We start from the raw sequence: 6,497 nt of genomic DNA on the forward strand, positions 1-6,497 counted from the left end.
GAAACATTCAGATGAGAAGGAAATACTTATCCTTTTAGTATTTAGATGCACAGTGTATTTCTACATTAACTTCACCACTTAAACCCTCTATTCTTAGTAAAGTTGCAACTTTACTTTCCCGCTTGCCTTGTTACCATCTACACCAAATCTTTTCACAAAGAATTGTCAATCTACAACACGTCGACACATTGTAAATCTTGACAAATGTTTGCCGCCAGAATAGGGATGCTGGGCCTTACTTCTCCCACCACTGCTGAAGAGCATACAAGACATTAGACAACTAAGAAACCCCAGTGGTGCAGTTAGAGCATACATGGGCAACTGGCGGCCCGGGGGCCACACGCGGCCCCCACCCTCACTTAAAGCGGGCCGCAGGTTAATATCAGAATACTGATATATTATTGATTTCAGCTGTTACAATTCCAAACATGCAAACATGACCCGCTTTAATTACTTCAGTCTATATTAGTAGCTTGATGACTAGTATTACAATTCTATTGTCTTTTTATGTACAATGTATTTGTTATTAAATTCATAAGGTGAATATAAGTATAACTAAATGCATTTCAAATTAAATACGAATGTTACTTTTCAGGATCCCAATTCAAAATTAGAAAAAAAAATCAGGATTCCAATAAAAAAAATAGCTAAAATAGACGATCTACAAGCTCAAAACGCGTCGCAACCTTTTGTGTGACATAGAATGGCATAGTGTTTTTTTTCACATGAATTTGTTTGAGACATTTTTTTATTGTTTTTTTTCATCACCAGTTTGTATTGACCACAGCTCCATTGTTTTTTTGTTGTATTACCCTTTTAGTTTTTATTTAGTAGTTGTTTTGAGTGAGCTTTGAACCTCGAACCTTTAGTTTGTGAACCTTTGATTTATCTTTTGAGCCACGCTGGCATGGAAAGTACAATTGGGAACGTCATCCTTAACCCGCCACGTCATCCTTAACCCGCCTTTTAGAATTTAGTGAAAATGTTCTTCAGGAGCCTTGAACCCCAAACCTTCGACTTTCAGACCCTGTATTTAACTCTTGAGCCACGCTGGCATGGAAAGTACAATTGGGAACGTCATCCTTAACCCGCCTTTTAGAATTTAGATGGACAGTGAAAATGTTCTTCAGGAGCCTTGAACCTCAAACCTTCTGCTTTCAGACCCTGTGTTTATCTCTTGAGCCACGCTGGCATGGAAGTTAGAATTGGGAACGTCATTCTTCACCCGCCTTTTAGAATTTAGATGGCCAGTGAAAATGTTCTTCAGGAGCTTTGAACTCCAAACCTTCTGCTTTCAGACCCTGTGTTTATCTCTTGAGCCACACAGGTATAAATAATACAAAAGAGAACGTAATACTTAAACCACCTTTTACAAGTTAGATGGACAGTGAAAATGTGCTCCAGGAGTTTCGAACCTTAAACCTTCGGTTTATAAACCCCAGAGTTTTCTCTTGAGCCATGGTGGCATGAACCATGCAACTGAGAACATAATACTTAAACCACCTTTTCAGAATTGAGATGGACAATGAAAATGTTCTTTAGGAGCTTTGAACCTTAAACTCTTTGGTTCATAAACAGTGACACATCTCTTGAGCCAAAGAGACATGAAACATTCAGATGAGAAGGAAATACTTATCCTTTTAGTATTTAGATGCACAGTGTATTTCTACATTAACTTCACCACTTAAACCCTCTATTCTTAGTAAAGTTGCAACTTTACTTTCCCGCTTGCCTTGTTACCATCTACACCAAATCTTTTCACAAAGAATTGTCAATCTACAACACGTCGACACATTGTAAATCTTGACAAATGTTTGCCGCCAGAATAGGGATGCTGGGCCTTACTTCTCCCACCACTGCTGAAGAGCATACAAGACATTAGACAACTAAGAAACCCCAGTGGTGCAGTTAGAGCATACATGGGCAACTGGCGGCCCGGGGGCCACACGCGGCCCCCACCCTCACTTAAAGCGGGCCGCAGGTTAATATCAGAATACTGATATATTATTGATTTCAGCTGTTACAATTCCAAACATGCAAACATGACCCGCTTTAATTACTTCAGTCTATATTAGTAGCTTGATGACTAGTATTACAATTCTATTGTCTTTTTATGTACAATGTATTTGTTATTAAATTCATAAGGTGAATATAAGTATAACTAAATGCATTTCAAATTAAATACGAATGTTACTTTTCAGGATCCCAATTCAAAATTAGAAAAAAAAATCAGGATTCCAATAAAAAAAATAGCTAAAATAGACGATCTACAAGCTCAAAACGCGTCGCAACCTTTTGTGTGACATAGAATGGCATAGTGTTTTTTTTCACATGAATTTGTTTGAGACATTTTTTTATTGTTTTTTTTCATCACCAGTTTGTATTGACCACAGCTCCATTGTTTTTTTGTTGTATTACCCTTTTAGTTTTTATTTAGTAGTTGTTTTGAGTGAGCTTTGAACCTCGAACCTTTAGTTTGTGAACCTTTGATTTATCTTTTGAGCCACGCTGGCATGGAAAGTACAATTGGGAACGTCATCCTTAACCCGCCACGTCATCCTTAACCCGCCTTTTAGAATTTAGATGGACAGTGAAAATGTTCTTCAGGAGCCTTGAACCCCAAACCTTCGACTTTCAGACCCTGTATTTAACTCTTGAGCCACGCTGGCATGGAAAGTACAATTGGGAACGTCATCCTTAACCCGCCTTTTAGAATTTAGATGGACAGTGAAAATGTTCTTCAGGAGCCTTGAACCTCAAACCTTCTGCTTTCAGACCCTGTGTTTATCTCTTGAGCCACGCTGGCATGGAAGTTAGAATTGGGAACGTCATTCTTCACCCGCCTTTTAGAATTTAGATGGCCAGTGAAAATGTTCTTCAGGAGCTTTGAACTCCAAACCTTCTGCTTTCAGACCCTGTGTTTATCTCTTGAGCCACACAGGTATAAATAATACAAAAGAGAACGTAATACTTAAACCACCTTTTACAAGTTAGATGGACAGTGAAAATGTGCTCCAGGAGTTTCGAACCTTAAACCTTCGGTTTATAAACCCCAGAGTTTTCTCTTGAGCCATGGTGGCATGAACCATGCAACTGAGAACATAATACTTAAACCACCTTTTCAGAATTGAGATGGACAATGAAAATGTTCTTTAGGAGCTTTGAACCTTAAACTCTTTGGTTCATAAACAGTGACACATCTCTTGAGCCAAAGAGACATGAAACATTCAGATGAGAAGGAAATACTTATCCTTTTAGTATTTAGATGCACAGTGTATTTCTACATTAACTTCACCACTTAAACCCTCTATTCTTAGTAAAGTTGCAACTTTACTTTCCCGCTTGCCTTGTTACCATCTACACCAAATCTTTTCACAAAGAATTGTCAATCTACAACACGTCGACACATTGTAAATCTTGACAAATGTTTGCCGCCAGAATAGGGATGCTGGGCCTTACTTCTCCCACCACTGCTGAAGAGCATACAAGACATTAGACAACTAAGAAACCCCAGTGGTGCAGTTAGAGCATACATGGGCAACTGGCGGCCCGGGGGCCACACGCGGCCCCCACCCTCACTTAAAGCGGGCCGCAGGTTAATATCAGAATACTGATATATTATTGATTTCAGCTGTTACAATTCCAAACATGCAAACATGACCCGCTTTAATTACTTCAGTCTATATTAGTAGCTTGATGACTAGTATTACAATTCTATTGTCTTTTTATGTACAATGTATTTGTTATTAAATTCATAAGGTGAATATAAGTATAACTAAATGCATTTCAAATTAAATACGAATGTTACTTTTCAGGATCCCAATTCAAAATTAGAAAAAAAAATCAGGATTCCAATAAAAAAAATAGCTAAAATAGACGATCTACAAGCTCAAAACGCGTCGCAACCTTTTGTGTGACATAGAATGGCATAGTGTTTTTTTTCACATGAATTTGTTTGAGACATTTTTTTATTGTTTTTTTTCATCACCAGTTTGTATTGACCACAGCTCCATTGTTTTTTTGTTGTATTACCCTTTTAGTTTTTATTTAGTAGTTGTTTTGAGTGAGCTTTGAACCTCGAACCTTTAGTTTGTGAACCTTTGATTTATCTTTTGAGCCACGCTGGCATGGAAAGTACAATTGGGAACGTCATCCTTAACCCGCCACGTCATCCTTAACCCGCCTTTTAGAATTTAGTGAAAATGTTCTTCAGGAGCCTTGAACCCCAAACCTTCGACTTTCAGACCCTGTATTTAACTCTTGAGCCACGCTGGCATGGAAAGTACAATTGGGAACGTCATCCTTAACCCGCCTTTTAGAATTTAGATGGACAGTGAAAATGTTCTTCAGGAGCCTTGAACCTCAAACCTTCTGCTTTCAGACCCTGTGTTTATCTCTTGAGCCACGCTGGCATGGAAGTTAGAATTGGGAACGTCATTCTTCACCCGCCTTTTAGAATTTAGATGGCCAGTGAAAATGTTCTTCAGGAGCTTTGAACTCCAAACCTTCTGCTTTCAGACCCTGTGTTTATCTCTTGAGCCACACAGGTATAAATAATACAAAAGAGAACGTAATACTTAAACCACCTTTTACAAGTTAGATGGACAGTGAAAATGTGCTCCAGGAGTTTCGAACCTTAAACCTTCGGTTTATAAACCCCAGAGTTTTCTCTTGAGCCATGGTGGCATGAACCATGCAACTGAGAACATAATACTTAAACCACCTTTTCAGAATTGAGATGGACAATGAAAATGTTCTTTAGGAGCTTTGAACCTTAAACTCTTTGGTTCATAAACAGTGACACATCTCTTGAGCCAAAGAGACATGAAACATTCAGATGAGAAGGAAATACTTATCCTTTTAGTATTTAGATGCACAGTGTATTTCTACATTAACTTCACCACTTAAACCCTCTATTCTTAGTAAAGTTGCAACTTTACTTTCCCGCTTGCCTTGTTACCATCTACACCAAATCTTTTCACAAAGAATTGTCAATCTACAACACGTCGACACATTGTAAATCTTGACAAATGTTTGCCGCCAGAATAGGGATGCTGGGCCTTACTTCTCCCACCACTGCTGAAGAGCATACAAGACATTAGACAACTAAGAAACCCCAGTGGTGCAGTTAGAGCATACATGGGCAACTGGCGGCCCGGGGGCCACACGCGGCCCCCACCCTCACTTAAAGCGGGCCGCAGGTTAATATCAGAATACTGATATATTATTGATTTCAGCTGTTACAATTCCAAACATGCAAACATGACCCGCTTTAATTACTTCAGTCTATATTAGTAGCTTGATGACTAGTATTACAATTCTATTGTCTTTTTATGTACAATGTATTTGTTATTAAATTCATAAGGTGAATATAAGTATAACTAAATGCATTTCAAATTAAATACGAATGTTACTTTTCAGGATCCCAATTCAAAATTAGAAAAAAAAATCAGGATTCCAATAAAAAAAATAGCTAAAATAGACGATCTACAAGCTCAAAACGCGTCGCAACCTTTTGTGTGACATAGAATGGCATAGTGTTTTTTTTCACATGAATTTGTTTGAGACATTTTTTTATTGTTTTTTTTCATCACCAGTTTGTATTGACCACAGCTCCATTGTTTTTTTGTTGTATTACCCTTTTAGTTTTTATTTAGTAGTTGTTTTGAGTGAGCTTTGAACCTCAAACCTTTAGTTTGTGAACCTTTGATTTATCTTTTGAGCCACGCTGGCATGGAAAGTACAATTGGGAACGTCATCCTTAACCCGCCACGTCATCCTTAACCCGCCTTTTAGAATTTAGATGGACAGTGAAAATGTTCTTCAGGAGCCTTGAACCCCAAACCTTCGACTTTCAGACCCTGTATTTAACTCTTGAGCCACGCTGGCATGGAAAGTACAATTGGGAACGTCATCCTTAACCCGCCTTTTAGAATTTAGATGGACAGTGAAAATGTTCTTCAGGAGCCTTGAACCCCAAACCTTCTGCTTTCAGACCCTGTGTTTATCTCTTGAGCCACGCTGGCATGGAAGTTAGAATTGGGAACGTCATTCTTCACCCGCCTTTTAGAATTTAGATGGCCAGTGAAAATGTTCTTCAGGAGCTTTGAACTCCAAACCTTCTGCTTTCAGACCCTGTGTTTATCTCTTGAGCCACACAGGTATAAATAATACAAAAGAGAACGTAATACTTAAACCACCTTTTACAAGTTAGATGGACAGTGAAAATGTGCTCCAGGAGTTTCGAACCTTAAACCTTCGGTTTATAAACCCCAGAGTTTTCTCTTGAGCCATGGTGGCATGAACCATGCAACTGAGAACATAATACTTAAACCACCTTTTCAGAATTGAGATGGACAATGAAAATGTTCTTTAGGAGCTTTGAACCTTAAACTCTTTGGTTCATAAACAGTGACACATCTCTTGAGCCAAAGAGACATGAAACATTCAGATGAGAAGGAAATACTTATCCTTTTAGTATTTAGATGCACAGTGTA

This window comes from Gymnoscopelus microlampas (genome assembly GCF_963454915.1).
Source record: "Gymnoscopelus microlampas genome assembly, chromosome: 13".
Classification (NCBI taxonomy): Eukaryota; Metazoa; Chordata; class Actinopteri; order Myctophiformes; family Myctophidae; genus Gymnoscopelus; species Gymnoscopelus microlampas.